The 6,338-nt window shown below is 47.5% G+C and overlaps 1 long non-coding RNA gene across 1 annotated transcript; it reads right to left on the reverse strand.

The window, feature by feature from the left end:
- Positions 1-564: 564 nt before the first annotated feature.
- Positions 565-6,073, reverse strand: LOC128326305 (uncharacterized). Its single transcript, XR_008307949.1, has 3 exons — positions 6,006-6,073; positions 3,343-3,432; positions 565-715 (listed from the first exon to the last, which is right to left on the reverse strand). It is a non-coding gene; the product is annotated as an uncharacterized LOC128326305 (long non-coding RNA).
- Positions 6,074-6,338: the final 265 nt, after the last annotated feature.

The raw sequence follows: 6,338 nt of genomic DNA on the forward strand, positions 1-6,338 counted from the left end.
AATCAGGGTGGAGATTTGTTTTAAAAGACCCTTGCATGTTAAAAAAAGGGGGGGCTCAAATATACTTTTCTATGTGCAGAGAGATTTCCTTTAAGTGGGAGAGTGTTCAAATTTGCAAGCCCTTCTCCCAAAGTCCTCCTTGCAACAGTCTAGGCCAGCCTTTCCCAGCTCATCAGGCTGGCCTTCCATCCCCTCGCACTGTAAAAAGCCGCAAATAGCCACATGCCAGGCAACATTAACATTTAAAGTTCAATTCTCAATTCTTCCCTGTGGCCTGCGGTAAAATAGCATCACCAGTTCAATCCCATCTTTCATAAGGAAGAAGTTTTATTTCTGATTTAAGCAATCTCACAAAATGCTGCACTTGTGGCATATTTCTGGCCCTCACTCGCAATCCTTCTAAGACAAGTGCTTTATCATCCTGCATGCCACAATTAACCCAGTTAAGTTTGCCCATAAGTTTTTTTTATTATGGTGCCATGCAATGATGCTGATATGGCTTCACATGCGGCCTGCCAAAATTCTCCTTTTATGACCAGATCCCAGTCACACAAAGGCGCAGTTTATTGCCACAGTTAACAATAAAGATGAAAGCTTTTGAGTGTCCTCCAGAAAGACAGTTGACATCACGGAGGCCGGGACATTTATTTAATTGCAATGGCAGTGTACTCTCTTTCTTCACCTTGCATGACATGGTCTTGGAGCTGGAGACTTTCTTAAAATACAGAAGAGGGGGGAAAGGTCCCATTTATAGAACATCAAATAAACATGCCATGAGAAATTGCATGTGTATCTGTTTCGGCCTCCCACGCAACGTGGAACACATCAAGCCAAACACAGCTCAGCAGCAGTATATTGTGTCCTCTGTGTGCTTGATGGCACCTCTGTTTTTGGAGTCCCAGGAAGGGAGCAGAAACCAACAGGGCCTGTTCTGACGCAAACAACTGTAGTTAAAGGGTTGACTATGGTGACTGAGCCAGATGCGCTTCCATGGAGTATGGGGTTAGACTCCATGCTGTACTGGCGAACAGAGTTCCGTTGCCACGGAGATGCTGGGAGTGGGAGGATGATGTAGCTCATTTCTGTTCTGTTCAGAGCCTCAAGAGGACTCTGGACATGTTTATGCCACGATTGTGGGAATGCAGCCTAGGCTAGGTGAGGGTAGTCTCCCCTTGTGAGACTACTTGATCCAGGCTTCTGCCCCTTGATTTTCTGCAGTTCCTTCCTTTATCAAGAGTTGGGTGATGCTGCTGGAGCTGAGACCTTGCCCGACATCCCACAGATCAACAATGCAAGACCCTTTTGTGGGCTCAAGTCCTGACAGTGACCAAGGCCCACTTTTCTCATTGCTCAGACTACAAGGGTGGGATCAGGGACAGCACACTTGTCAAAGCATTCAGGTTTCTAACCCATCCATCTCCCAATATGCATTTTTAAATAATAAAAAAACCAACTGCTAGTAATTGAGTACAGTTACCAGATCATTAAATATGGAAGGCTGTTTTGTGCATCCTAATGCTGCAGTTTATAGCCTCTGAGAGGCTTTCCTTTTTATTCCCAGCAATATCTCTGCAATTAACAAAATTATATGCTTCCTCTTACAATCGAGGCACCTTGGCTGCAGACATTGTTTGGTGAAGAGCATTTGAAACGTCATTGACATTCAGTCTTGTGGAGGTGTAGTACTAATTATGCCCAGCACGGATGCCTCCATGCACTTATGATTTATCAAGAATAGTTATGATTTGATAATCATTCTTTTACACACACACACACACACACACACACACACACACACACACGTTTAGTGTAGAGAGCTTTCTTGTTTCGAAAGCTGTAGGATGCCCTACTGGTTTGGAAATAGAAACATACCACATGGAAATAAGAACATTACCACCTACTGGTAATAATTGTATTGTATTATTTTGCCCCTTTTAGGGCATTTATACTAGGCTGAAATTATATGCCATTCCTTATTCCTGATTGGCAGTCCCTGGCTCCTTACTCAGTACAGAGGTGCATGTATAAAGAGGATGCTTACATACCTTAAATATTAATCAATGTAACCCTGATATTAACTAATAGCATCAATTTGCCTATAATGGAGGTGTAAATACACATGCATTTCAGAAGGTAACAAACTAGCTTGAAATAGATGTGACTCTACGTGCGTAGAGCTCAGGTACAGAGCTGTAATAGAGTAGAGTAGATGGGTTCAAAGAACCCATCGTGCCCTACACATCGGTTGGGGAGCCGCCGATCTCCCCTTGGCTGGGGTCCCTACTGCTGCTGCTGTCTCCCTCAGCAGCTGGCCAGGCTCTATGCCTCCTCCTTGCATCAGCTGAGCTCCTTCCTGGCCGATGGAAGGAAGATGGGTGGATCTGTGTGAGTGGGGTGCCTGTGTGCCTGTGTGCATTCGCTGCCAGTGGAGGGGGCACCATGGGGAGAGGGGAGGTTGCTCATGTAGTGAACATGGACCCACTCTCCCCTCGCTATGCCTCTAGTAGAGCTCATTTGTGCGCTTGTGTGTGTGTGTGTGTGTGATATTTTGGCCCCACATCCTTAATAGGCTTCCACAAAGCCACTTGACATCGAAGCATTGGACATCACCTTGAAATAATGTCCTGTACACGTAGAGTCTAACATTCACAAGTCCAGTCCATGTGATCAAAGGCCATGGTTCTAGATATGTAGGGCCCTATTCTAATTTAGTGTCCAAATGGACCTCAGGAAGGCAAAAGGATGGATGGATTGATGGACAGATAGAGCAGATTCCTACATAATGGAGAACTGGTGGATTGACCAAACCACTGGTTCCCAGAGGGCACAAAAGAGCTGACTTCCATTGTCAGGACAGCTATGCCAACATTGGGTGTGTTGTCTGAACCCACCAGTGTTGGCATATTCCACCCTACTTCTGGTCTGGAAGCCAACATTGTCCTGCACTTCAAATCTTAGTTACAGCTGTTGGCTTCTAGAATGCAGGTAGGGCAGAATATGCTTACATTGGCAGATTTGAACAAAATGCCAAATGTCTGCATATCCATCTTGTCAATGGAAGTCGGGCTTCCACCTGCACTCTGGGAACCAGCAGTTCAGCTGAGCCACTAGATTTCCATGATGTGTGAACCTGCCTATAGATCGTAAGATAGCTACATAGTTGATCCAACAATGTTTTTAATGCAATACACCATGTTCCCAGGCTGCCCAATCCTAGATAGAATCATCACAGATCAATCATATTTGAGGATAGCTGGTAGCTGTGTTTGCAGGGATGTCCTGAAGGAGCAATGGTGCCTTCCTCTATGGTATCTTGAGAGTTGAGTGAGTTTTGTTACTTACATCCTGGACAGCTGCTTTGATTCTGGCCACTTCACCACGTCCTCTGCATTTTGTTTGTACTGCACAGCGATAGACTGTAACCGGCCCTTCCTAATTAAAAAGGCAATGTCACCATCAATTCCGCTGCAAAAGAAACTAGAGGACACTTGGGAAGTATAAGTGAACTTCAAGCCTTCCTTTTTTATTATTCTGGTTTATGGCTTCCTACATGATTTTTTTTTTCTTTTTTCGAATCGGCTAATTGAATTCAGGGAACAAAGCTCAGTTCCCATTATAATTGTCCAAGTCCTATATATTCGATGACAAGATGCAATGAAAAGTACAAGGAGATTCAACAACAGTATCAAGGGTACACCTTCCCCAAATCATGACACTCCAGGAAGGAAGTACAAAAATGAGAGTTATATATATGCTCCTTACATTTGCATGCTTTCATTTTCTACCTAGGAGATAAAGTCAGCCCTAGCTCTGTCTTGACCTTGAAAGTGGCTTTTTCACCACAGCTGAGGTGACAGTTTATGACTGAGTGGAAATTGCTTGCAGTTGTTTGAGTGTGGTGGTCAGGGCAGCTACTGACGACTAGCATGGACTCAGAGTAGACTTACTCTCAGCTTGGGCTGTGGGTGGTGATAGCAAGTTGTGCCAGCACAGAACAATTAGGTGCCCCCCCACACCCAGAGGTGCACTTAGGTAATTTCGGAGCCTGGACTTAAAGGCCTTTGGAGGCCCCCCTCCCCTGAAAATTAAGCACTGCCATGCTCCGCTGGGTGACCACACCACCCGGGACAGACGAAAGAGGATTGGGGGGCCCCCAGGGTCTGTGGAGGCCCTGGACCAGTGTTCCCTAACAGGGATTCCCAGATGTTGTTGACCATGACTCCCAGAATCCCCAGACAAAGGCTATTGCAGCTGGGGATGCTGGGAGTTGTAGTGAACAACATCTGGAAATCCCTGTTAAAGGGAACGCTGCCCTGAACTTCAGCCCCAAAGTCCAGGGGTAAGAGCACCTTTGCCCCCACCCAGAGGTGCTCTTATCCCTGGACTTTGGGGCTGAAGTCCAGCATCTCCACAGCCCCTGGGGGCTCCCAAATCATTTTTCGTCTGTCCTTGATGGTGTTGTTTGTGCCCTCAAGAGCCTGCATGTTAAAAAATGATGCTTAACTTGCAGCAGAGGGGGTGGGGCTCCAAAGGTCTTTAGGTCCAAAATTACCTAGGTGTACCTTTGCCCCCACCTGTTTGGTTTAGATGGTTGCAGATCCCCCCTGATCCTACTCAGTAAAGATGTGGTTTATCCAACACATATGTCACGACTCTTCATTATGGCATAGATGTCAATGACATAGGGAAGGCATAGGCAGCTCGTGTTCTCTTGCATGCGGCAGTGGCAGTGGCAGTGGCAGTGGCAGTGGCAGCCTCCCTGACAAAGGAGCCCAGGGTAGGCTGCCGTGTTCCTGCTGCTCAGCTGGCTGCCATGCTGAGCAGCAGGGGCAGAGCAGACTACCCCAGGCTGCTTCATCAGGGAGGCTGCCACTGCACATGATGGGAGAGAAGGAGCATCATGCAGGGAAGGGGGCACTGCTGGGTGACCATCACAGTGAGCGCAGCAGCCCCAGAAAGAACTGGCGGCGGCTCCAGTAGCAGCTGTATACAAGTTTTTTGAGCCAGTGCGCACAATTACAGCTCTGCCCATGATGGGTGTGCAACGAGCCATCGCTGCCTGTGATATGCACACTGGTTGATATCCAGACTAACAAAGCTGGTGCTAGAGAAGAAGCACCCGCATAGCACCAGTGCTTCTAAAGAATTCCAGACTAACACTGCTTGCATGGAGGGAGTGAATTTCAACTGCTTTCCTTTCCCCTGGAAACACTTGGTGCCACCAGGAAACATGTCCCTGAGGGCTGTGCAACCCTCGGGGACATTTATTATGTCATTCATTCATTATTTATATGTTTATAACACCTTTTGTCCAAAGACCCCAGGGCAGTGAACAACAGGATCAAACTAAACAATCATAAAACATCCTTAAAAACCATTCTCGGTAAAACAGACACAGCTACAACCATAAAAGAGAGCAGTGGACAACTTACTAGCCAAAAGCCTGGATCAAATGGACAGTCTTCAGTCCTCTATGAAAGATTGGGATAGAGGGAGCCATGTGGATCTCAGATGAGAGCAAATTCCACAGCACACAGCAAGCGTTACCATGAGTTTTCTGCGAGGCTTTACTGCGAACTCAAAACTATCCAAAAAACTGAAGCAGAAAGTGGATTTTTTAAAAAACCCGGATATAAATCGGGTTGCACTCTAACAAGTGGTGAAAAACCTGAATCGTGTGTGGAGTGCTCCCTGATAGCTCACAGGGATTTCGGGGTAAATCTGCCCAATATGTGAACGCATGTGCTCCATTCTGGAGGAGATGCAGGCTAAAATCCGGGTGTGGAAAACTTCCTAGGGGCAATCACCAAGAAGGCCAAATGTTGTTTGTTTAATGCATTCAGGGGCACACCTAGGTATTTTTGGCACCCAGACCTTAGGCTGAAGGGCTTCGGAGCCCCACACCACTGTGAGGCCCTCCTTATTTACTTATTTATTTCTACCTGCTGGCACTGCTGCTGCCCGTCCCCCGCCACTATTTCCCCTTCACCTCCGCTGCTGCTCACCGGCTCTGCTCCACTCCACTCACCCCTCTGGTGGTGGCAGCAATGATGGCGGACCTCCTCAGCCTGCAGATCCCTCTCTCTATGTTTGTGCACAGTAGGAGTTATGGAGTGTTGCATTCTGTGATGTCACGGGGTGCGACACTCCGTAACTTCTACTGCACATGTGCACAGAGAGAGGAGGCTGGTCTGCAGGCCCGAGGAGGCCCGCCTGCACCCACTGGCGCCAGCACCGCGGTGGGGGGTGAGTGGAGTGGAGCGGGTGAGCAGTGGGAGCGAAGGGGAAATAGTGGTGGGGCATCAGGATTCTGCATTTGGAGGCCCCCCAGGAGGCAT

Source organism: Hemicordylus capensis, chromosome 5 (genome assembly GCF_027244095.1).
Source record: "Hemicordylus capensis ecotype Gifberg chromosome 5, rHemCap1.1.pri, whole genome shotgun sequence".
Lineage (NCBI taxonomy): Eukaryota > Metazoa > Chordata > Lepidosauria > Squamata > Cordylidae > Hemicordylus > Hemicordylus capensis.